The 26,959-nt window shown below is 37.8% G+C and overlaps 1 long non-coding RNA gene across 1 annotated transcript; it reads left to right on the top strand.

Moving 5' to 3' along the window:
* Positions 1-17,650: 17,650 nt before the first annotated feature.
* On the top strand, positions 17,651-25,811 carry LOC125964305 (uncharacterized). Its single transcript, XR_007477210.1, has 2 exons — positions 17,651-21,567; positions 21,628-25,811. It is a non-coding gene; the product is annotated as an uncharacterized LOC125964305 (long non-coding RNA).
* The last annotated feature ends 1,148 nt before the right edge of the window (positions 25,812-26,959 follow it).

Below are 26,959 nucleotides of genomic sequence, written 5' to 3'. Positions count from 1 at the left end.
GATTTCTTGGTAATGGAGATACTTTTTTTTTGCGGTACGCGGGCCTCTCACTGTTGTGGCCTCTCCCATTGCGGAGCACAGGCTCCGGACGCGCAGGCTCAGCGGCCATGGCTCACGGGCCTAGCCGCTCCGCGGCATGTGGGATCTTCCCGGACCGGGGCACGAACCCGCGTCCCCTGCATCGGCAGGAGGACTCTCAACCACTGCGCCACCAGGGAAGCCCGGTAATGGAGATACTTGATGAACAAAATCACTCAAGGAAGAGATTTGGTATTTCATCCAATAGATGGTAGGAAATACATTCAGCGTGGAAACTTGCACTAGGCTTAATGAAGCACCTAAGTGATTATAATATCACTTTTTGTTTGTTTAAGCTTTATATATTTTTTTCATTTTTATTTTATATTGGAGTATCATTGATTAACGGTCTTGTGTTTCAGGTGTACAGCAAAGTGATTCAGTTATACATACACAAGCATCTATTTTCAAATTCTTTTCCCATTTAGGTTATTACAGAGTATTGAGCAGAGTACCCTGTGCTATACTGTAGGTCCTTGTTGGTTATTTATTTTAAATATAGCAGTGTACATGTGTCAATCCCAAACTCCCAATCTATCCCTCCCCCCACACTCCCCCCCGAAACAAACCATAAGTTCATTCTCTAAGTCTGTGAGTCTGTTTCTGTTTTGTAAAATAAGTTCATTTGTATCATTTCTTTTAGATTCTGCATATAAGTGATGATATATGATATTTGTCTTTCTCTGGATTACTTCACTTAGTATGATAATCTCCACATCCCTCCATGTTGCTGCAGATGGCATTATCTCATTCTTTTTAATGGTTGAGTAATATTCCACTGTATGTATATGTACCACATCTTTATGCATTCATCTGTTGATGGACACTTAGGTTGCTTCCATGTCTTGGCTATCGTAAACAGCTCTGTGATGAACACTGGGGTGCATGTATCCTTGCGAACCATGTTTTTCTCCTGATGATAATGTCACTTTATCACTATTTAAGTCATATATTATCTGTCAGATGGAACATCAGCTAGGATTCTGCTAGTGAGCCTGCCCACGCTGGGGCTCTTCCCAAGACGCTCTGACCCCATTACTCAGAGCAATATCATTCCTGCAGGCCACACAATCTCCATTGTCGGCTGGGGCTCTGCTCCTACTCATTTTTCTTATGACAGGGAAGATATGACCATGCAGAGATTCTTGAATGCATCATTTCCTTTCCACACCACAGCCACTTCCTTGTTTCAGGCCTTCATTTCATCTCTCTCACACTGCGGCGTCTGTCCTACCCATCACTTTTAGATCAGTTTATTACAGCACAGGTCTGACCACAACACTCCTTCATCTTGAAACCTTCTCAGTGGAGTCCTAATTCTCTTTCTCTCCTTCTCTGCTATGCACTGGTCATGTAAAAACTAATAAAAACCTCTCAAATGTGGCATATACACCAAAGTCTTTGTGTTTTTCCTCTTATTTGTTGTTTTGTATTTTGCCAGAGACCTTTATTTTTCCATGAGGGCATTCCTACTCATAAGACCCATTCCAATGACATCTTATATAAAACTTTTGCTAGTTCCCTATCTTTTATACTCCCGTAACACCTGAGTCATACCTCCATTATAAACACTTTTATTCTATTAGCACTTTTATTCTATTAGCACTTTACAAATTGGTATTAAGGTTCTGTGGTGGTATTTAAAGGGAGAGGGTAGAAGATGATTCTAAATGAAAAACACCATGCTCTACTTAGAATCATCCAGCCCTGACAAGGATTGTTTTCTGCTGGGCCAATCAAATGGGCCTGGAATTTTCTTTTAGAATGATTAAGTCCCAAGAGGTTCCTGGGTCTCATTCTAATCGGCTTCTGGTGTGCTGCCCCACTAGTTTGCCAGAGCTGCCTCGGCATGACCGAACCCCAGCTGTGGACACCTCATAGCCTGATAGGGAAATGGGAAGTCAAGATAAAAGCAGCAGGGGTAGAAAGGGGACACAGCATTGGAGGTACCAAGATGGCATTGTCATCAGGAGGAAGTGGTTGGCTGACAACTGGAAATGCACGTGTAAAGGTCAGTAGAGGGCAAAAGAAGTCTGGAAGTCCTCAGCCTAGATACCAAAACTAAACCCATGAAAATGAATGAGATTACCAGGCTAGTCCTTAGAAAGATCACTGACATCTAAGGTAAAGAAAAAAGCAGATGAACCAGATGAGAGTCTTTAAATTTTTTTCTTTTTAATTAAAATTTTTTAAAAAAACCTTTTTTTGCGGTACGCAGGCCTCTCACTGCTGTGGCCTCTCCCGTTGCGGAGCACAGGCTCCGGACGCGCAGGCTCAGCGGCCAGGGCTCACGGGCCCAGCTGCTCCGCGGCATGTGGGATCTTCCCGGACCGGGGCACGAACCCGTGTTCCCTGCATCGGCAGGCGGACTCTCAACCACTGCTCCACCAGGGAAGCCCCCAAACCTTTTTTAAAAAGAAAACAGCCAGAAACTCCTCAAGGGAGGAGTTCCACATAATGTGGAATGGTTATCAAAGTTAGTTGTGACAATGGAGAATGTGAGAAAGACTGATATTTGACAATTGGAATTGTGACCTTTGATAAGTTTCAGGGGAGAAAAAAGAAACCAGACCACAGGGACTTAAGGAGTTAGCAAGTCTTTAAGACATGTTCCAGTGATGAACATATAATGTGGTAAGGAGAGAGAAAAAAATCATAGTTTGATCTGAAGAGATAGCAAGATCAAGAGGAGGGTTTCTCTTTTTTTTTCTTCTTTCTTTTCATAAACTTCTTTCCTTCTCTCCCTCTTTTCTTTTTTTTTCTTTTTCCTCCTCCTCCTTCCTCTTAGTATAGAGAACATATATATTCATCTCTAACTTAAATATCTGTGGGCTGAGGGAAATAATCCAATGAAGAGAAAGTAGTGATTGAAAGAGAGGTAATAATTGATAACATAAACCCCTGGCCAAGAGCTGGCAGCCAGAGATGATCGACTTCAGAGAGAAACAGAACTCCTTCCTCTGAAGAAAGGAGGGCACTTTACATAGAAATCTAGGAATCAGTGACATTCACACATCAAGGTGGCTTGGGTCCATCTCAGTACGTTGCATGATCGCCTGTTGTGAGTGAAGGTGGTGAGGCTGGGTTTAGACTGGTGCCTGGCGCTTGGCGGGTGCTCAGTAAATGTTTGTTAGAAGAGGAGGGCTTGGCTCAGAATGTGATAAGGAATTATTTAAAGATAAACAGAAAAATCATTCATCAAGCGTGTGGATTCCATTGAGGTAACTAAAGTTTTCAGAGGAACCATTTAGCTTATTTTCATAACATTCTCCGGCAACACAACCCAGAAATATACAGGGGGAAAGCAGCCGGTAGAGTCTCCCCAGGGTTGAGAACTGACAAGGTGGGCTTGTGGCAGGAAAAGGGGTAATCGCTTTCTTAAAGTCCCTTGGCCATAGCTGCTCAGGGAATTTGTCATTGGCCTTCTTGCACATCTGGCCCAAGGTTGTACGCCATTCCTTAGAGGCCAGATCCCATCTTCTCTCTAGGTAGAGTTATCGCCCATCCTCTCATCTTTCCAAAGTCCTCAAACTCCTGCCTTTTCTGGCCAGTAGGGGAAAGACATCGTATCTAGAGAAATGTATACTTCTTTATCTCAACAACATCTAAATTCAGACAAAAGCTCTGGAGACTACCTTTGCCTAAGTCAGGGACTGATGAATTCCCTTTCTTAAACTAAAGGGCCATCAATCCATGTGAGGAATTCTGCTACTGTTCCATTAGGCACTTTTCATCACATTACAAACAGGATCCAGAAGGAGTTAATGGACATATCTAGAATGCTGGGACCAGCTTGAATCTCTACCATTACGGAGATTCCCTTTTTGATATTCTGTGCAATTATTGCATTTCAAGGGTTTTCTATAAGATTAAAACCCAACCTGTTCTCATATGGAAGAAAGTGATTCAGGGAAGGAAATGTAATTCCTCTTTTTAAGAAAATGCGCAAATGTAATTCCTCTTTTTAAGAAATGCACACATATAAAATTAAGGCCTAAGTTTACAATTGGTAATAATGACGTATATATCCTTGTTGTTTCTAAAAAAGATAGAATTTCTACTCTCAACAAGGCAGTTATAGCCATAGCACGGTTTTACCTTCCCCCCACCCCCAAAATCATTTAATATGCACCTTCCTAATTCATTGAAAGCTATACTGAATAGTCCACAATAGAATATGGGTTCTCCAGTCTTTCACTTACTAGCTTTACTGTCTTGGACAAGTCACTTTATCTCTCTGTATCTCAGATTCTTATATCTAAATAAATGCTGAACTCATAGGGCTGATATGAAGATTAATGAGGTAATAGATGTAAACGCCTTAGAACATTGCCTAACAGAAATGTTTTACTAGTGCTCAGTAAATATTAAGGAAAGAAAAAATATCTGGTGATGATGTTACCAGAATCAGGGCTCATCTACACGGCATAAGCCGTTATTGCTTGAGGCACTGAACTCTGAATTTTTTTTTTTTTTTTTTTGGTCCAAAAGTTAGAAAGCCAATCCTGGGAAATATCCTTATCTGTGCTTGAGTCATACTTTGTTAATAAGTAATACAGAGAAAAAGAAGTGGTTGATTATGAATCATGAAAAATCAGCTTGTGTGTCACTTTAGACTTTTTTTTTTTTTTTTTTTTTTGTGGTACGCGGGCCTCTCACTGCTGTAGCCTCTCTCGTTGCGGAGCACAGGCTCCGGACGCGCAGGCTCAGCGGCCATGGCTCACGGGCCCAGCCGCTCCGCGGCATGTGGGATCTTCCCGGACCGGGGCACGAACCCGTGTCCCCTGCATCGGCAGGCAGACTCTCAACCACTGCGCCACCAGGGAAGCCCTTGTGTGTCACTTTAGGAACGCTGTTACATGTAAAATATTTGGAGGCAAACAAAAAACACATAGTTTTATGTGTTACATTTTAAAGTAGTGGCCTGAAAGAATGAATATATTTCTCTTTCACATCTATCTGGATAAGAAGTATCATAGCACAGGAGGAATCATGACTTCTGTTTTCTAAAACAAACAATGTTTTCTGATAAAGTCTTAGTTCACTGCTGCCATGCTAATCTTTGAGTATGTTTAACAGACGAGAAAGCAGAAGCCAGTGAATTGATAACTATCACTTATTAAGCTCCTATTATTTGCTTTACACAGGGATAAGCACTTCAGCTATATGACTTGATGTAATTTTAACAGCACTGAGGTAGACATCATTGGAGTCATTTTACCTGTGGGGCTTAGAGATGGTACCCAAGAATATATATCTAAAATTTGCAGAGCTAAGATTTAAAGCCAGGTTAAATCCAGTCATTTGACCACTATGCCACGTTTCCTGTTGGCACTTAATTATGAAGTTGTTGATATTGAGATACTACTAATTACAAATTTTCCAACTAAAAAAGATAAAATTTCCTTACATCTATACTATATACTTTGAATATTAAGTTTTTTCCTAAAACTTCATGAGGAGATAGGCACATAAAATTTGAAAATATTTCTGAAACTACAAGGAAATAAATATTTTAAGTTTGACAATGGTGTATGGATTAATACTTACGTTTTGGTAGCCAATGTATTAAATCAAATATTTTATGGACTTTTTTAAACAAAATGGAAACAATCCTATGAGAAATGTTAAATACTAGAGAAACATTTGCAAAAACAAACTGAAGCTCACTTTAATAGTGGTTATTTGCAAAGATTCATAAGTATTAATTTTTTCTTCCAATTTTACTGAGATACAAGTAACATACAGCACTGTATAAGTTTAAGGTGTACAGCATAATGATTTAACTTACATCATGAAATGATCACCACAATAAGTTTAGTGAACATCCATCATCTCATATAGATGAAAAATAAAAGAAAAAAATTTTTTTTCCTTGTGATGAAAACTGGTAGGATTAGCTCTTAACAACTTTCATGTATGTAACATATAGCAGTGTTACTTATATTAGTCATGTTGTTCATTACATCCCTAGAACTTAGTCATCTTGTTATTGCAGAAGGTTGCACCTTTTGACCACCTTCACCATACAAAGATATTACATTATTATTGACTATATTCCCCACGCTGTACACTTCATCCCTGTGACTCATTTATTTTGTAACTGGAAGTTTGTACCTCTTAAATTCCCTCACCTATTTCACTTATAAGTATTAATTTTTAAAACTTGATATATTTAAATCGTAAATGGGACACATGCTTCTTCCGTTCAGTCAAATGATACAGAAACAAATGGAGGGCTTCCCTGGTGGCACAGTGGTTGAGAATCTGCCTGCCAATGCAGGGGACATGGGTTCGAGCCCTGGTCTGGGAAGATCCCACATGCCGCGGAGCAACTTAGCCCCGTGAGCCACAATTACTGAGCCTGCGTGTCTGGAGCCTGTGCTCCGCAACAAGAGAGGCCGGGATAGTGAGAGGCCCACGCACCGCGATGAAGAGTGGCCCCCACTCGCCACAACTGGAGAAAGCCCTCGCACAGAAACGAGGACCCAACGCAGCCATGAATGAATAAATAAATAAATTAAATTAAAGTAATAATAATAATAAAAAAAAAAGAAACAAATGGAAAGCTAGTAATGTCCCCTCACTCTTCCGTTCCCCTCACTCTTCCATCCTTTCCCTCTGAGTAAACAATTTTGATGTGTATCTTACCATCATATTTTTACATTTATATTAAACGTATAAATATATAAGGCATAAGTTGTATGACAAAGTGTTTCACATTATTCTGCTACTGCATTTTTTAAACTTAAATATAATGTAAATTTTCCTCTAATACAACTTAAATCTTAGCCAGTAATTCTCAAACCCTTGCTGCAGATTAGAATCACTTGGAGAGCTTTTAAACAAACAACCCACCACCCCATCCCCAAAAAGAGAGAGATTGTCAGAACTCCATCCCCAGAGATTCAGGTTTAATTGGCTTGGGTGGGGCCTTGGCATCAAGCTCCAGTTGATTGATGTGTGGCTTGTTAGAACCTCTGATTTAAGCAATTCAGATAAGCTGCAAAAACAGCTCCCTGCCTGAATTGTCCGGGTATGCATCCACTGAGATGATTACAGCATCAGTGCTCATTTGGGAAACCACGGAAGGCCCATCTTAAATTTTGTCTCCTCAAGAAGGTCGGCTATCAGATGGGAAAATTGCTTCATCTTTTGTATCATGGAAGGGAGAGTCACATGACTGGAAAAAAGGGCTACCAGGGCCAGGAGTTTCAGAGACCACGTAAATGACAGTTTGCTCTGTTAGGCTAGGTTTATTCCCAGAATTGACTAAACTCTATAGAGATTTGCCCTTGCCTGAAAAAGCAGCTTTCCTGAATTAGCTGTCGCAGGAAGTCACACCCAGGACTTGTTTCTCCTTGTTTGGGAGCGGCATCTACTCAGTGGCTGCAGGAACTTGTTTGGCCTCTCCAGCCTGGCCTGGGAGAGTTTGCAAGTCTCCCAGCTCCATCAGTCCGTCCTGATGGGCTCTTTGTTATTCGTGAAACATTCGTAGGATCATTTAGTTTTCTTCACTTCTGCCACATATTTAAGAAACATTTGAGAAAATGGAAGATAGAGATACAAAATAGAGTTGTGGAGAGATTTGCCCCTTTATCTTTGTGGGAGAGAACAACTGGCAGCCAGTGATTATTACTATTTGGTCTGAATTATTGCCACTGTTGGTTCTGCCTTCTCTGCATGCCCTTCCCTTTCTCACAGCACTTGGTCGGAAGTTTTGAGAGACCAGATGGGTTGTTGGAATTTACTTAGGAGAAATATTTTTTTAAAAGCTGTGAGTTTTAACCTAGCAGACCATGGCAGGACAAAGCCACATTACATCGGGTGAGGGAGGGAATAGAAGGTCAAGGAGTGAGAAAAAAGACCAAATCAGAATTGTGGTCTTTTTCTCAACTTCTTTTCTAGTTATACAACAACAAGATTAAGTTTAGATTTGACCCCTTTACCCTCCAAAAAATAACTGCCAAGCGTTTCAAGTCTAGGTAAATGGGTGAACTGTTGAACGGAATTTCAGCGACACAAGCATGAACCAAACCCCAAGGGCAGTCAGGTCCTGGTCTACTGAGACTACTGCCGCAGGCAAACAGGAATCTCTGTCCATCAGCTGGAGCTGGGAAGCCCCCGGGCGGCCAGCCCCGCCCCCTACCCCTGACGTCACGAGAGGTGGGGCGGCGAGCGATTGGCCTTTCTCGGGAGCTCCGGCCGCTCGGCATCCCGGCGGACAGGCGAGCAGGGGGGGTAGAAGGGACGCGGGAAGGAACAGAGTGAGGAGGGGTTGCCAGCTCTGCCCAGGCGGGGCTCCGGCTCCGGCAGCTGAGCTTGGGAGTTGTCTGAGAAGTGATTTTTTTTTTCCTTCAGAGTCAAATGGCTGGCATAGAAGCATAACCCGCCTACACTCTCCGGATTTGTGCTTGGTTCTTCTCTTGCATCTTGGGACTTGTGATCATCATGCTGTGATGTGTGCCCAGAGAGGAATTGGTAAGGGTGAACCAGCGAGCCTCTTGGACCGTTTCCCTGCCTGCCGTTTCACTACCCGCGCTCTTTTCCTCTCTGTTTCTTTACTCTCTCTGTCTCTCTCTCTCCTCTCCCTCCCCCAATAATTGTGTTCAGGTTGGATGAAGTGCCTCAAAACTGGAGTTTAGGGCTTTTGTTGAACTTAAAAAAAGAGAGAGAATCTTACACCGTTTTCAGTTTCTTGATTTCAGGAGAGGGATTACTTTATCTATTCTGAATGCTGGGTTTTGTGAAAAGATAAATTATGCACACACACCCTTTGTCATCTCATTGTGAAATCGAACAGTTTAAAGCAATTTGGGCTCTGTCTCAAAGGTAATGAAAAGAATGGGGGTTGAAATTTTAACGCAGTAAGTAAACCACGGGTTGATCCCTTAGGAAGAAAAAGGTGTTTGTGTTGGAGCTTGGTCAGAAATAGTTTTTACAGGAGCGCTACCAAAAAGCCCGCGTTCTTGCCCGCAAACACTAACTTTGCAGAACTTAATTGTTGTTTAGGGCACCCTTTATCTTACATTATAAAATAAGTAATTATACTTTACTGTATACAGCAGAGAGACATCTGGCTGGTTAGTGAAACCTCCATTCTGGAGGGTCGGGCTTCCTGTGCCTTCAGAAATGATGTATTTAAACTACTCTTAATCATAGGGGTATGTTAACTCGGGTATTTAGAATGTTATCTAAATAAGGCCAAAGATCCTTCTTGCTTCTTTTCACGTTAGTTCTTTCCAAGGAAAAAAACAATTCCATAGTCTGAGAGCAAGCCTCTGACTCTAAATCAACCTTGAAAGATGACCCACAAGGATGGGGGCTCCTTATCCGCCAATGTTACTGTATCAGAAAAGTGACTCCAGAGGAGATAATTATTTTAAAATTAGGCTAGGTCACATTTCTGTGAGGAGTACCATCATAAAAAGATATTTGGTGACTTGTTTAGAGCCAATATGTAATACATGGTCATTGTAACAGTAAACTCATTCAGTGTCCAGGTGCAAGCCCTCACTCCAATCTACCCCAAAAGGTAATGTCTGCTCTTTCTGGACTCTTCTATTCCCTTTACAAATGCATACCTACATTGAGATAGTTTGTTTTTATCAAAAGGAGATCATACCATATATGTTGAAAAACAACTCTCCAACATTCAAAAAGTTTTAGAAAGTTTTAAAAACAGTGTAACTGCCAATTTAACATGTGTTAAATTGTATGAAAAAGATGGAGAATCTAAGCAGTCTAAAACAGGATGTCAGGACTGTTTGACCTTTGCATAGCAAGAACTGAATACTTATTCAATACGATTGCTTAGTGACTAAATAGAATTTGAATAGGATATCATTTATTTTGATATCAGTAAAATGGAGGAAATGCTCAGGATTTGATTATAATTTGTAATAGAACAGAGATGACTCACCTGTTAGATGAATGTACTTAGAATTTAAAAATTAAGGGGTAAAAATGTCCACATATTCAAGCCTTCATTACAGGTCTTATTGTCTGATCTAGTTGAAAGTAGTCTTTTTAATGAGGGAAAAGCAAAGAACATGCTACAAACAAGATCATTTGGGGATTCTCAAAACCCAAAGCATTAGCAGCTGAGCAGCTTTCCTTATCACCTGGAAGAGGTTTGTTATGAGTGTATTCTCTTAAAACATTTTCCCCTTCCTACTGTGAAAGAATTTCAATCTAAAATGGATAGAATGGAAAGTCTCCTGCATGTGCCTTTAGGAAAACAAAACTTAAAGACTGAGAGACCGATTTCCCATAAATGCCTGATTTACAGAAATTGATAAATTGGAATTTTCTTAAATGTTAGGACATTAATCAGAGGTTGCCTCGTATCAGTCTTGGAAAGTTTTTTCTTACGGTTTCCAGAGCAAGAAATGAAGAAATGATCCAGGTCGGGTTGGTCTCAAAAAATGAGCTGAATTGAGTTTTGCTTGTATGACTAGACTGGTTTTGTCTGCTCAGGGAATTTTCAAAGCAGGTCTCAATTTGTTTTGACTTTAACAGACTGTCATTGAACTCTCCCCTCTTTACATGCCCTGCCCATCAACACAGCCTATTCCGAACCCTCAGTGGACTCACCTGTCGCTTGCTATAGTTCACGTGTCATGAATTTCAATTCCTCTGCTATTCCCAAATAAACTCATTTGTTTGAGCTTGCCTCAAATAATTTAGATGGACATTACTACTGTGGATGGATTTATTTCATTTCAAAAACCATCTTAGTCATAGAAACAATACTTTTCACAAAACTAGTATCACTGTTAGAGTACGAAGTTATAGTGGGACTAGTTTCATAAATGAGTGTGGCCTTAATGGAATCTTTTATGCTGCTCAATGAAGGGTACATTCACGCAACTGTTAGAGGTAGTACTATGGGAATATTAAAACCTGCAAATGTTTGTAGAGTTTGACTCAATAATCCTAGGTCTAGAAACATATCCTATGGAAATCATGTGAATTCCATATGAAGATTTATAAATATGTTCATTAGTGTTATCTGTAATATGGAAAACTTAGAAACAAAATAAAGCCCCCAATAGAAAAATATTTAGACAAGTTAAGGTATTATATATCTGCTTTGATAAAATTCAGTTTCCTAAATATTTTTGAAAAAATTTCATGATTTAGAAAGGTCCTTCTAATGTATTAAGTGAAAAGAGCAAGATTTAATACTGTTATCTTGAATGTGTAAAATAAAACTTTGAAATAAATATATTATTTACTCAGTAAGCTCTTACTATATATATATATATATATATATATCAGGCATTGTTCTAAATTAACAAACACTGAACAAGACTGTGTCGCTTTCCATTTGCATACAAGTTCCTGTTTGTATCAACGGGTAAATCCACTAATATAGCACATAGAAAAAAATAGATTTTAAGGTGGTAGAGTTATAGCTTTTTATTTTTCTTGATATTCTCAAATACTCTACAACAACTATTTTTATAATCATAAAAATGCCATTTTGAAAAATATTGCCAAGAAATATAACCAAAATTAAAAGACGGATTGTAAGCTCTATACTATAAATGCCAGTATACCCTATAAAAGATTATAAAAAGCAGTGAGAGCTAGATGAACACCTCTATAAAAATGATCTCGAAAGAAAAATAGACATAAGTGGGCAATTCACAAAGAAAAAAAAAGACTTTTCTAAGGTTTAGGGGAGAGGGTATACTAACCTCCTAATCAGAGAATACACAGTATAGCAATAAGTTACTCTATTTTCACACATCACGATTAACAAACATGGAAAGCAAATCAAAATGTGTGAGGTTGTTGGGAAGACTAATGATATGGGAAAATGTTCATGAAAAAAAATGAAAGTAAGTTACAAAATAATATCCTACTTCTGAAAAAAATCCAATCTATGCGTAGAAACTATTTGTGGAGAGCAAACCAAATGTTAATTGTACTTATTGGGTAGTGGGATTATAGATGATTTCTGTTTTTTTTCATGGTATTCATCTTTAGTTTCTACAATTTCTACAGTGAATATATTGTAGTTATCAGGGAAAAAAGTTGCTATCCTAATGAAGCAATTTGTCATAGAATGAAGAGCACATAGACAATATTATCTTTCCCCTCTTTTACTCAAAGCCTCCACAGTCTCATTGTGTGTAATTCCATGTCAGGTTTCATTGTTTCTGAATTATATTTGCTGGTGAGAATATTTGGATTATAAGGGAAATCAAAAGATAAAACTTACTCTAGTCACATTCACTCTTCCGCCCCCAGCTGTTTTCTGAAATAACCAGTGTTTGACTGATTTGAGCTTTATTCCTTGTCATTTCCTGTTGATCACATCTGCAAGGGTCTCGTGCTGATAAGCCTTAATTAAATACTCCTTAATTTGTTTTGCTAAAATTTACTTATTCCATTTAAGGCCATTCTGAATGAAGAAGATGGGTACAGCTGCATTTCCATTACAAAACGAACTTACAAAATTTCAACTCTTTATGTAGGATAAATAATAAAAAAATCTTAGTATCTTGGTTATAAGGTGAAAATTAGTTTTAAATTATCCAAAAACATCGTGAAGTCTTTCTTCAGTTTATAGTACTCATAATTACTTAGCACTATGTTTAAGCATTCTCATTCCCCTTACAGACTATAATAATATATAGAAGGTTCTAGTAAAAATCTTAATTATCCTTTCTTCTTCACTAAAGTCTTTCATAGACAGGTATTCTCAGATGCTTTCATGACAAAGATTCTCTCTACTAATCTGCGATGTCCTTCAGCCAACAAATTAACATGTCTAACTGCCAGGTTAGAAAAATGCCTGAATCATTTTAAGAAAAAATTTATAGAAGTATAGTTGACTTACAATACCATATTAGTTTCAGGTGTACAAAATAGTGATTCAATATTTTTATACATTATGCACCATACGAAATTATTACAATATCATTGACTGTATTCCCTGTGCTGTACATTATATCCCTGTGACATTTATTTTATAACTGGTAGTTTGCACCTCTTAATCCTCTTCACCTGGTTCATCCATTCCCCCCTCACCTCCGGCAACCACTAGTTTGTTCTCTATATCTGTGAGTCTGTTTCTGCTTTGTTATATTTGTGCGTTGATTTATTAGATTTCACATATAAGTGAAAATATACAGTATTTGTCTTTTTCTGTCTGACTTATTTTATTAAGCTTAATACCCTCTAGGTCCATCCCTGTTGTCACAAATGACAAGATTTCATTATTTTTTTTTATGGCTGAGTAATCTTCCATTGTACATATATACCACATTTTTTTAATTCATCTATTGAAGAACACTTAGGTTGCTTTCATATCTTGGCTGTTGTAAATAATGCTTCAGTGACCATTGAGGTGCATGTATCTTTGTGAATTAGTGTTTTAATTTGGGGGGATAAAGATGCAGAAGTGGAATTGCCAAATCGTATGGTAGTTCTAGTTTTAATTTTTTTTTTTAATGTATCTCCTTTATTAGCTTTTTTTTTAAACATCTTTATTGGGGTATAATTGCTTTACAATGGTGTGTTAGTTTCTGCTTTATAACAAAGTGAATCAGTCATACATAAACATATGTTCCCATATGTCTTCCCTCTTGCATCTCCCTCCCTCCCACCCTCCCTATCCCACCCCTCCAGGCTGTCACAAAGCACCGAGCCAATATCCCTGTGCCATGCGGCTGCTTCCCACTAGCTATCTACCTTACTACGTTTGTTAGTGTGTATATGTCCATGACTCTCTCTCGCCCTGTCACAGCTCACCCTTCCCCCTCCCCATAACCTCAAGTCCGTTCTCTAGGAGGTCTGCGTCTTTATTCCTGCTTTACCCCTAGGTTCTTCATGACATTTTTTTTCTTAAATTCCATATATATGTGTTAGCATACGGTATTTGTCTTTTTCTTTCTGACTTACTTCACTCTGTATGACAGACTCTAGGTCTATCCACCTCATTACAAATAGCTCAATTTCGTTTCTTTTTATGGCTGAGTAATATTCCATTGTATATATGTGCCACATCTTCTTTATCCATTCATCCGATGATGGGCACTTAGGTTGTTTCCATCTCCGGGCTATTGTAAATAGAGCTGCAATGAACATTTTGGTACATGACTCTTTTTGAATTTTGGTTTTCTCAGGGTATATGCCCAGTAGTGGGATTGCTGGGTCATATGGTAGTTCTATTTGTAGTTTTTTAAGGAACCTCCATACTGTTCTCCATAGTGGCTGTATCAATTTATATTCCCAACAACAGTGCAAGAGTGTTCCCTTTTCTCCACACCCTCTCCAGCATTTATTGTTTCTAGATTTTTTGATGATGGCCATTCTGACTGGTGTGAGATGATATCTCATTGTAGTTTTGATTTGCATTTCTCTAATGATTAATGATGTTGAGCATTCTTTCATGTGTTTGTTGGCAGTCTGTATATCTTCTTTGGAGAAATGTCTATTTAGGTCTTCTGCCCATTTTTGGATTGGGTTGTTTGTTTTTTTGTTATTGAGCTGCATGAGCTGCTTGTAAATTTTGGAGATTGATCCTTTGTCGGTTGCTTCATTTGCAAATATTTTCTCCCATTCTGAGTGTTGTCTTTTCGTCTTGTTTATGGTTTCCTTTGCTGTGCAAAAGCTTTGAAGTTTCATTAGGTCCCATTTGTTTATTTTTGTTTTTATTTCCATTTCTCTAGGAGGTGGGTCAGAAAGGATCTTGCTGTGATTTATGTCATAGAGTGTTCTGCCTATGTTTTCCTCTAAGAGTTTGATAGTTTCTGGCCTTACATTTAGGTCTTTAATCCATTTTGAGGTTATTTTTGTGTATGGTGTTAGGGAGTGATCTAATCTCATACTTTTAAAAGTACCTGTCCAGTTTTCCCAGCACCACTTATTGAAGAGGTTGTCCTTTCTCCACTGTACATTCCTGCCACCTTTATCAAAGATAAGGTGTCCATATGTGCGTGGGTTTATCTCTGGGCTTTCTATCCTGTTCCATTGATCTATCTTTCTGTTTTTGTGCCAGTACCATACCGTCTTGATAACTGTAGCTTTGTAGTAAGTATAGTCTGAACTCAAGGAGCATAATGCCTGCAGCTTTGTTCTTTTTTCTCAAGATTGTTTAGACTAGTCAGGGTCTTTTGTAGCTTAATACAAATTACAGGATTATTCTAGTTCTGTGAAAAAAAATGCCATGGATATATTGATAGAGATTACATTGAATATGTAGATTGCTTTGAGTAGTATGGACATTTTAACAATATTAATTATGCTGATCCATGAACACAATGTATCTTTCCATTTATTTGTGTAAACTTCAAATTCTTTTATCAACATCTTATAGTTTTCAGAGTAGAGGTTTTCACTTTCTTGGTTAGCGTTAGTCCTAGGTATTTTATTCTTTTTGATGTGATTATAAATGGGATTGACAGTTCATTATTACTTTATAGAAATGCAATGGATTTCTGTATATTAATTTTTTATCCTGCAACTTAATTCATTTATTCTAATAGGTTTTTTGGTGGAGTTAGAATTTTCTGTATATAGTATCATGTCATCTGCAATTAGTGACAGTTTTTCTACTTCTCTCCCAGTTAGATGCCTTTTATTTCTTTTTCTTGTCTGATTGTTGAGCCTAGGACTTCCAGTACTATGTTGAATAAAAGTGGGAGAGTGGGCATACTTGTCTTGTTCCTGATTGTAGAAGAAAAGCTCACAGCTTTTCACTATTGAATATGATGTTAGCTGTGGGTCTTTCATAAATGGCTTTTATTATGTTGAGGTATGTTCCCTCTGTACTCACTTTGATGAGAGTTTTTATCATGAACAGATTTTGAATTCTGTCAACTTCTTCTGTGTCTATTGAGATGATCATGTGATTTGTATCCTTCATTTTGTTATTGTAGGTATATCACATTGATTTTGTGGATCAAATCATCCCAGGAATAAATCTCATTTGATTATGATGTATGATCTGTATAATCTTTTCAATGTATTGTTGGATTCAGTTTGCTAATATTTTGTTGAGGATTTTTACATCTATGTTCATCAGGGATATTGGCCTATAGTTATCTTCTTTGGAGTGCCTTTTTCTGGTTTTGGTATCAGGTAAATAGTGGCTTCACAGAATGAGTTTGAAATCATTCCTCTTCAATTTTTTGTAATATTTTGAGATATTACCTCTTTTTAAAATGTGTGGTAGAATTCCTCTGTGAAGCCATTTCATCTTGGACTTTTGTTTATTGGGATTTTTTTTTTAAATCACTGATTTAATTTTATTACTAGTAATTGGTCTATTCAGATTTTCTATTTCTTCCTGATTCAGTCTTGGAAGATTGTATATTTTTAGGAATTTATCCATTTCTTCTAGGTTATCCAATTTGTTGGTTTATAATTGTTCATAGTATTCTCTTATGATTGCTTATATTTCTGTGATATCAGTTGTAATTTCTTTCATTTTTCATTTTATTGGGCCTCTCCTTTTTCTTCATGAGTCTGGCTGAAGGTTTATCAATTTTATTTTTTCAAAAAATGAGTTCTTAGTTTCATTTGCTTTTGTATTGTTTTTTAGTTTCTACTTCATTTCTTTCCACATTGATCTTTATTATTTCCTCCTACTAACTTTAGGTTCTGTTTATTCTTCTTTCGCTAATTCCTTTGGGTGTAAAGTTAGGTTGTTTAAGATTTTTCTTTTTTCTTGATGTAGGCTTATCTTGCTGTGAACTTGCCTCTTGGAACTGCTTTTGCTGTGTCTTATAGGTTTTGGAAAGTTGTGTTTCTGTTTTCATTCATCCAAGGTATTTTTAAATTTCCTCTTTGATTTCTTCATTGACCCATTGGTTTTCTTAGTAGCATGTTGTTTAATTTCCAAATGTTTGTATCTTTTCCATTTTTTTCCCTATAGTTGATTTCTAGCATACCTTTGTGGTCAGAAGAGGTGCTTGATATGATTTCAGTTTTCTTAAATTTATTGAGACTTGTTTTATGGTCTAGCATGTGATCTATCCTGGAGAAGGTTCTATGTGCACTTGAATGTGTATCCTTCTGTGTTTGGATGGAATGTTCTGCATATATTAAGCTTATCTGGTCTAATATGTTGTTTAACGCCAGTGTTTCCTTATTGATTTTTCTGTCTGGATGATGTGTCTTGTTCTTTGGCTTGGAATATATCCTCTGTCTTCTCATTTTGTTTGACTTTGTGTTTGTCTCTATGAATTAGGCAAAACAGTTACCTCTCCTCGATTTGAAGGTGTGTCTTTGTGGAAGAGTGTCCCTGTGCAAATTGTGTGTGCCTGGTGGCTTTGGTGGAAGGGCTGTAGCTGAAGCAGGTATGAGCTGATGCTTCTCTGGGGCACACTGGGTGCCACTGCTTTGGGGCTAGGGGCTGGAACCTGAGCCCAGTGCAGGCTGGAGCTTCTCCCAAGGCAGTTGGGGGCTGTTGCCTTGGGAGTGGTGGGGGCAGTGGCTGGAGCCTGGTGTGAGCTGTGGGGTGGGGTGGGCATGCTGGGGTGGTCTTGGCAGGCTGGCTAGAGCACCAGGCATTTTTCAGTCTACTGCCTCTGGGCTGGTACCCAAATTGAGTAAGTGTGTGCACGTGCCCTTTAAGGGCAGAGTCTTGGTTTCCTACAGCCCTCCAGCTCTCCTGGTCATAGCCTTGCTGGTTTTCAAAACCAGTTAAGGGGAACTCGTCTTCCTGGTGCTGGTGCCCAAGGTTGGGGTGCCCAATGTGGGTCTTGAGCCCCTCACTCCTTAGGGAGGACCTCTGAGTTTGTAATATCCCCTTTTGCTTGTGGGTTGCCCACCAGCGGTGTGGGTCCTGAATAGACCACACCTCTGCCCTCATCTCTGTCTCAATGTGTGTGTGGTTTGTTCATTTGTTTGTTTAGTAGCCTTAATTATAGAAGAGCTGTTCTGCTAGTCTTCAGGTCATTCCCAGAGAGCGTTGTTCTTTTGGTGTGTCTGTGGGAGGAGGTGAGCTCAGGATCTTCCTCCTCTACCATCCATCAGATTCCTGATACCTAAATCTGAAGCATTATTATACTTTTAAGATTCATAAACCAAGAACTGAGAGAAAAAAGGAATGCTTTTGATAAGGCAAGGGAATTTTGAAAAGTAATTCTTACTGTGAGTCCTAAACTGACTTTCCTCTCCCAAATTATCACATTTCATTTTGAGCCAGGCTAGTGCAAAAGATGAGGTCTGGTGGTCCTTACTGCCCAATTTGTCACATTTTTTGCCTGCTTGATTTGGGTCATGGTCAGGATGGGTGGGGTGATGATAGGAATGTGTGGATAAGGTATGTTGTATTAAGAATGCAGTATTGGAAACAAGCAGAGGACAGGAGTAGAACCAGTACAGGAGGGATAGAGCCAAGTGGGGAAAATGAGAGCGTGGCTCGTGCCAGGTTGTTGCAGTGTTGCCCTCTCCAGCTTTTGGTGTTGCTGTGTCATCGAGGTGCACTCAGAGATACCTTTGGAAATCTCTAATTACACTCCTTGTTAGCTTACTGGTATGGAGCACATTACTCAGTTTTTCCAATCTAGTCTCCCTGCCTTTTCTCCCCCATTCCAATCTGTCTTTTATGCCTCTTGCAAAGAAATCCTTTAAATGTCCACATCATGTCACACCTTCTCAAATATCTTTGACTTCCCATTTCCTTTAATCTAAATATAAATTCTTCATCTTAGTAGGTAAAGACTTATTATGACTAGATTTCCTTCTTAATTTCCCATCCTTTCTTAATTCGTATTTGAATCTCCAGCCGTGTTGAACTACTCAGTGTTACTTAACACTGGGTTATAGGGGTTTCTAGCCTCCTTGCCTTTATTCATAATATTTCCTTTTCTAAAATCTACAAATCTCTTCTGTCAGATTCTCAACATTTCCCAAGACTCACTTAACATTCTCTCTTTTGGGAAGCCTACTCTCTTCTCCCTTTCTGTCTTCCAACCGCATGTCATGCATTCTCATAGGATGCTCTATCTCCTTAAATGTATGTGCTACACGATTACCCTAGTGTTATCTTTTTTTGTGAATTGAGTATTTTGACCTGCTCTGGGCATGTTTATTCATTCTCAAAGAAAAAGCACTGTGCCTAAGACAAGGTAGAGGAAACGAACACTAGAAAGTAAGCTCCTCTAGAAGGCAGAGGTTTTTTTCTATTTTGTTCCTTGATTTATCTCTGTTATCTGTTACAATGTGTGGCATATAGTAGGAGCTCAACAAGCATTAGCTGAAAGAATGAAGTTGTTGAGCACTTCCAGTGTGCTAGGCACAGTGCTGATACTTTGATTTTATAAACCTCCTTACAAAACTTTGTGAGGTATGTGACGTTATTTCCACTTTACAGATGTGGAAACTGAGGCTCAGAAAGGCAAAGAGCTTGTGGTAGGTGGCTGACTGTGAATCTGACTGAGCATCAGTACCATTTGAACATTTTAGAGCTTGTGTTCTTTCTACTGACTGCAGATGCATTTGTTGTTGTTTTGAAAACAGCTGATTATAATATCACTTTAATTCAAAATGGATATGTTTTGGAGGGTGGAGAGCATCTAGTAATTATTGGAACTGACCACTTATCATGAATCCAATTTATAATTCCAGTGAACACTATCCACTTCTTTTTAATATCATTTGTAGCTTTCATTTGTCTCCTGTTGCTGTTTGTATACTATACTTAGTAATACTTGGAAGCCTTGGTGACAATTCAAATACAGTCATCCCTCCTTATCTGTGGGGGGGGTTGGTTCCAGAACCCACCATGGATACCAAAATCCACAGATGCTCAGGTCCCATAGTTGGCCCTCATATCCTCCGTTCTGTGATTCAAGCAACCATGGATGGTGTAGTACTGTATTTATTGAAAAAAAGGTCAGCGTATAAGTTGACCTACACAGTTCAAACCCATGTTGTTCAAGGGTTAAGTGTGTATGTGTTGAGACAATTTAAGTAATTGACATATATAATCTATGCTTTTGTTACTTTAGGTAATGTGCTGAAGTAATTTTTATCCACAGTGAAATAATACTTTTGTATGGAATATTTATATCATATTTTAAGTGACCCAAATGCTTCCAGAATTGAATCTTTAAATAGTTTTTAGAAATTAATGAAACCTCTCATTCATTATACAGAAATATTATTTAATAGTTCAACTAAAATAATGCCTGTCTTCATCATTTATCCAGTAATGCCACATACTTAAAAATTTTAGCCTTTTTGTTTATTTGGTTTATATTTCATAGCTCAGGTTAATGATCTGCAAGAGGCCTTTGGAAAACATTTGATGTAGTCTATTTAGTTTTATGAGTATATACCATCTTTCAGTGCCTAAATGCTTTCCACTTTAGCTACAAATAACTCCACTTCCCAATTTCTTTTTTCTTTTTTTATCCCTTAGTCTTTTAAGCATTTTATTTTCTTTTGCTTTTTACAAATTTCTGTGGTGACTAATCCAGAAAATAATTGCCCTATTTTTTGTGTATAAAAAAGTAGTTTCACTATTATTTTAAAACAATAATATAGGCATCATTGGGATATAAATGAATAGTTGCATTAAAATGATATTTAATAGTAATGGAAAAGATATACTTTATCATGGAGAAAATATACTTTGAAATTAAAAATAAGTCCCGTCAAAACAGACTCACAGACATAGAAAACAAACTTATAGTTACCAAAGGGGAAGGAGTGGGGGGAGGGATAAATTAGGAGTATGGGATTAACAGATACACACTAATATAAAATAGATAAACAAGAATTTACTGTATAGCACAGGGAACGATATGCAATATCTTGTAATAACCTATAATAGAAAATAATTTTAAAAATGGATGTGTGTATGTATATATGATTAAATCACTTTGCTGTACACCTGAAACTAACACAATATTGTAAATCAACTATACTTCAATAAAAAATAAATTTTTAAAAAAGTACAGGGCTTCCCTGGTGGCGCAGTGGTTGAGAGTCCGCCTGCCGATGCAGGGAACACGGGTTCGTGCCCCGGTCCGGGAGGATGCCACGTGCCGCGGAGTGGCTGGGCCCGTGAGCCATGGCCGCTGGGCCTGCGCGTCCGGAGCCTGTGCTCCGCGATGGGAGAGGCCACAGCAGTGAGAGGCCCGCGTACTGCAAAAAAAAAAAAAAAAAAAAAAAAGTACAAAAAAAAAAGTCTCTTTAGAGCAAATTTGAATTGCCTAGGTCAATGGTTTTCAAAGTACAAAAAAATAAGTCTCTTTAGAGCAAATTTGAATTGCCTAGGTCAATGGTTTTCAAAGTACAAAAAAATAAGTCTCTTTAGAGCAAATTTGAATTGCCTAGGTCAATGGTTTTCAAAGTACAAAAAAATAAGTCTCTTTAGAGCAAATTTGAATTGCCTAGGTCAATGGTTTTCAAAGTACAAAAAAATAAGTCTCTTTAGAGCAAATTTGAATTGCCTAGGTCAATGGTTTTCAAAGTACAAAAAAATAAGTCTCCTTAGAGCAAATTTGAATTGCCTAGGTCAAAGGTTTTCAAAGTACAAAAAAATAAGTCTCCTTAGAGCAAATTTGAATTGCCTAGGTCAATGGTTTTCAAAGTCTGGTCCCCAGGAGCATCAGCATCACTCCAATTTATTAGAACTGCAAAATCACAGGCCCCACTGCAGACTGATTGAATCAAATTGGGGTGAGAGCGTGTGTGTAGCAGGTGGAATCTGTGTTTTCACAAGCTCTCCAGATGACTCTGACCTGTGGTAGTCTGAGGACACAGGTTTAGGCTTAAGATCCTAGAAGAGCAGCCCATATTCACTGTTTGGCAGGCAAGTGCCTGGTCTATTTTCTTTCTTTGTTTTCCTTCTGTCTTATTCTTTTGTTATTTTAGTTTTTAATTGAAATACAATTGATTTAAAATATTGTATTAGTTTCAGATGTATAACATAGTGATTCTATATTTTTATAGATTATACTCCATTTAAAGTTGTTATAATATATTGGCTATATTCTCTGTGCTGTACAGTATATCCTTGTAGCTTATTTATTTTATACATAGTAATTTGTACTTCCTAATCCCCTACCCCTATCTTGCCCCTTTCCCTTCCCTCTCCCCACTGGTAACCACTAATTTGTTCTCTATATCTGTGAGTCTCTTTGTATTTTGTTATATTCATTCCTTTTTTATTTCTTGGATTCTACATATAAGTGATAACATACAGAATTTGTCTTCCTCTGCCTGACCTAATAGCTTAATACCCTGTAGGTCCATCCATGTTGTTGCAAATAACAGAATTTCATTATTTTTTATGGCTGAGTAGTATTCCATTGTGTGTGTGTGTGTGTGTGTGTTTATATATATACCACATCTTTATCAATTCATCTGTTGATGGACACTTAGGTTGCTTCCATATTTTGGCTATTATAAATAATGCTGCTATGAACATTGGGGTGCATGTATCTTTTTGAATTAGTGTTTTCATTTTCTTTAGATGTATACCCAGGAGTGGAATTGCTGGATCATATGGTGCCTTTTTGAGGAACCTCCATCCTGTTTTCATAGTGGCTGCATGAATTTACATTCCCACCAACAGTGTACTAGGGTTGCTTTTTCTCCACATCCTTGCCAACATTTGTTATTTGTAGACTTTTTGGTGATAGCCATCCTAACAGGTGTGAGGTGATACCTTATTGTGGTTTTAATTTGCATTTCTTTGATTAGCGATGTTGAGTATCTTTTCACATGCCTGTTAGCAATCTCGTCTTCTTCAGAAAAATGTCTGTTCAAGCCTTCTGCCCATTTTTGATTGGATTGGTTTTTTCCTTTATATTGAGCTGTATGAGCTGTTTATATATTTTAGATATTGACTGCTTATTGGTCATATCATTTGTAAATATTTTCTCGCATTCAGTGTGTTGTCTTCTCATTTTGTTGATGGTTTCCTTTGCTGTGCAAAAGCTTTTAAGTTTAGTTAGGTCCCATTTGTTTATTTTTGCTTTTGTTTCCTTTGCCTTAGGAGACAGATCCAAATAAATATCGTTTAGGACTTTGATCCATTTTGAGTTTTTTTTTTTTTTTTTTTTTTTTTTTTTTTGCCGTACGCGGTCCTCTCACTACTGTGGCCTCTCCCGTTGCGGAGCACAGGCTCCAGACGCGCAGGCTCATTGGCCGTGGCTCACGGGCCCAGCCGCTCCGCGGCATGTGGGATCTTCCCGGACTGGGGCACAAACCCGTGTCCCCTGCATCGGCAGGCGGACTCTCAACCACTGCGCCACCAGGGAAGCCCCTTGAGTTTATTTTTTATATGGTGTGTGAAAATGTTCTAATTTTATTCTTTTATGTGTAGCTGTCCAGTTATCCCAGCACCACTTATTGAAGGGACTGTCTTTTCTACGTTGTATATTCTTGCCTCCTTTGTCACAGATTAATTGACCATATGTGTGTGGGGTTATTTCTGGGCTCTTTATTCTGTTCCACTGATCTACGTGTCTGTTTTTGGGCCAGTCCATACTCTTTTGATTGCTGCTGCTTTGTAGTATAGTCTGAAGTCAAGGATCATGATGCCTCCAGCTTTTGTTCTTTTTTCTCAAAATTGCTTTGGCTGGTCTACTTGATTTTATTTTACTTAGTGAATAGTGTTTTTTTTTTTTTTTTGTCTGCCTTGGGTCTTTGTTGCCGCACGCAGGCTTTTCCCTAGTTGTGGTGAGCAGGGGTGCTACTCTTTGTTGCGGTGCGCGGGCTTCTCATTGTGGTGGTTTCTCTCGTTGCAGGGCATGGCCTCTAGGCAGGTGGACTCAGTAGTTGTGGCTCACAGGTTCTAGAGCGCAGGCTCAGTAGTTGTGGCACACGGGCTTAGTTGCCTGCGGCATGTGGGAAATTCCTGAACCAGGGCTTGAACCTGCGTCCCCTGCATTGGCAGGTGGATTCTTAACCACTGCGCCACCAGGGAAGACCTGGCTGGTCTACTTTAAAAGGCCTCTAGAAAAGATGATTCCATTGACTTTTCTGTATAGCATTTCAAATAGCTCTGTGATACCACTGAACTGGCTTCAATAACCAGTAATTTAAGACAGAAAACTTACAAAACAGTCCAAAAAGACAGTGTTTAATATCAATACTTAAAGATTTGTGTTGGCTGGTTTTATGTTATTATTTACTTCCTGGCAACAAATTCCCTTCCCAAAACATAATTAAAATGAACGTTTTTTCATAAGGGGAGAAAGGGGGAATGTTTTTTCCCATCCTTTGATCTTGGGTATATTTTTGGAGAATGGTTAAAAGAAGCAGATGTGAATTCTTATGACTCTCAGTAGAGAGTTTGTGTCTAGGAAATCAAGTTTTCCCTGAGTGTCTTTGTAGAGGTGGGGAATAATATTGTTTCCTACTGTGAGCATTAAAATTGTTATCAATTAATTCTATATAGAGTTCCAGCATAAAAGTGTTTCCATACTGCATCTGTATTCAACATAGGCTGTATTCTTTTAATACACTTTAGATTCAGTCAGGTCAGATTCTCTCACTTATTGCTGGAAATTTTGATTGTCAGCTTTCTTTACCCTATCAGGCCCATGTGATGTTGAACATGGTCACTTCATAATATTGTAGATTGGTCATGTCATGGAGATATTAGGAATCAGCAGAAAGAATCTCGAAATAGTTTCTTAAGTAGGAATTAAAACCTGATCTACAACTGTGTTTTTCTCCCACTGACTTTAATTTCTAAAATAAAGAGCAATGAAGGAGATATGTGAGAAGCATAACAGACTTGTTTTTGAGATTACTTTGATATCTAGAAACATATATCCTCTACATAAGTATAAACTATTTTACTGTAACAATTATCTGAACTTTCTTTTGCAGAATATCATTTAAATTCTGTTTCAAACCTAAATTTCATTAAGAAGAAAATCTCCTAAAACCATGTAGCCATTTAAGTAAGCTCTCTCTTAAAAACTTAACCCGCCATATCTGTTAGATATTTTTAATAATTGTCTTTTGTCCAAAAGAGACCTGAATGCTTTACTTGGCTTTGCAACATTTTTAATTACATTCAAAACTTTTTGGCAAGGACACATATATACATTGCCTTTACAATGAAGTTTATATACTCAGTTATGTTCTTCTTGTTTTCTCTGATATAATATGGAGAATTTTTAGTAGTACATACACATGCTGCTTGTGGACTTGGATGTGGATGTTCTTTTTCAGTGTTGAGGCAGCATGCTTGTTTTGCACTTTTTAAGGCTGTTCTTAAAACAAAAACTTAAAGGATTGCATCTTTTCCCTACATTTAGAAGCAATACATTAACTTCTGTCTATGCTTTTCTCTACCATAAGCATAGGCTTCATGATTAAATGAAGTTGGATAGGTTTTGTGTGATTAGAGTTTTGGAATAGTTTTTGATTAAATAAAGATCTGTCTTCTAATTATAAACTAAATACATATGTTCATGGTAAAAAAAATAAAAATACAAATGATACTTTAGAATCATCTACTAATATATTGCCTCAAAATAACCAGTGTTAGAGTTTTAAAAAATATTTAATTCCAAATTTATATATATAAATAGATACACACAAACACATATTCTGTTTGAGATCATACTTATATACAGGTCTAAATCATGGTTTAAAACCTTATAGGGAATTCCCCAGTAGTCCAGTGGTTTTCACTGTGCACTCTCACTGCCAGGGCCCCAGGTTCAATCCCTGGTCAGGGAACTGGGATCCTGCAAGCTGCAGGGGATGGCCAAAAAAAAAAAAAAAACCAAACACCTTAAAAACTTTAAAAATTTTCTTGCTTATCAAATTTATTTAAACATCATTTTAATAGCTGTAGTATATTTCCATTTAGATATACCACGATTTAACACTTTACCTTTATCTGGACATTTGGGTTAGTGTGTTTTCCAGTGCTGAATTGATCAGCTTTCTACTCAGGGCCAAAAAGAATGAACATCTTTAAGACTTACTACCTTTTGGCTCCAGAAAATTAAAAGCAGGTTAGACGTCCCCAGCACTATATGAAAACTTGGCTTCATTGAACACCATGAATAAAGAAACTCCTTGCTACACTCAAGGAAAAAATTACTAACTGCTTTTCTTAGATTGGTTACTAGTGAAGTTGAAAATATATTTTTTTCTATTTATTTGCAGTTTTTCAGTTTCTGTTCATGCTCATTTCTCAAGTATGCTCTTCTTGTAAATACTTAAACCCCCGAAATGAATAATTCCTTGTATTGCTTTTATGAAGTATCACTGTAAAGAGTAGGCCATTGTGAGTGATTATGGGTCTTCTTGGATGAAACTGAAACAATAGGGCAGATCCTAAAAATTAGCTGAGAAAATTTTCAGATAGATATAAATCTGAATAAATCTTGGTTCTTTTAAGGTCTAAGGATACTATAATATAAAATTTTAGCAGGCATGAAATCTTGTATTCAAATTGATTTAACTAATTTATGACACATTCATAAATCATGACATAATTTAGAAATTAATGAAAGCCTATATGTATGTAAGTAATAAAATGGTAGCGGAGAGAATAAGCTGGTTTATTTTTAATGAGCTGCTACTGATTTGATGTGTAATATTGGGTAAGTCAATGTCCTGAATCTCAGTTTTCTTGTTTATAAAATATTTAGTTGGATACTTAAGAGTTTTTTTCCAGCTTTAAAATTCTGAATGTTCTATTTAAGTTACTAACCTTATCTGTTTGTTTGTTTGTTTGTTTGAATTTTTTTATTTTTTTAGATAGCAGGTTCTTATTAGTCATCAGTTTTATACACATCAGTGTATACATGTCAATCTCAATCTCCCAAATCATCCCACCACCCGCCCCCCCCCCCGCCGCTTACCTGCCTTGGTGTCCATACGTTTGTTCTCTACATCTGTGTCTGAATTTCTGCCCTACAAACCAGTT

The sequence above is a fragment of the Orcinus orca genome, chromosome 4, assembly GCF_937001465.1.
Source record: "Orcinus orca chromosome 4, mOrcOrc1.1, whole genome shotgun sequence".
Classification (NCBI taxonomy): Eukaryota; Metazoa; Chordata; class Mammalia; order Artiodactyla; family Delphinidae; genus Orcinus; species Orcinus orca.
This window is presented reverse-complemented; position numbering and strand designations above follow the sequence as displayed.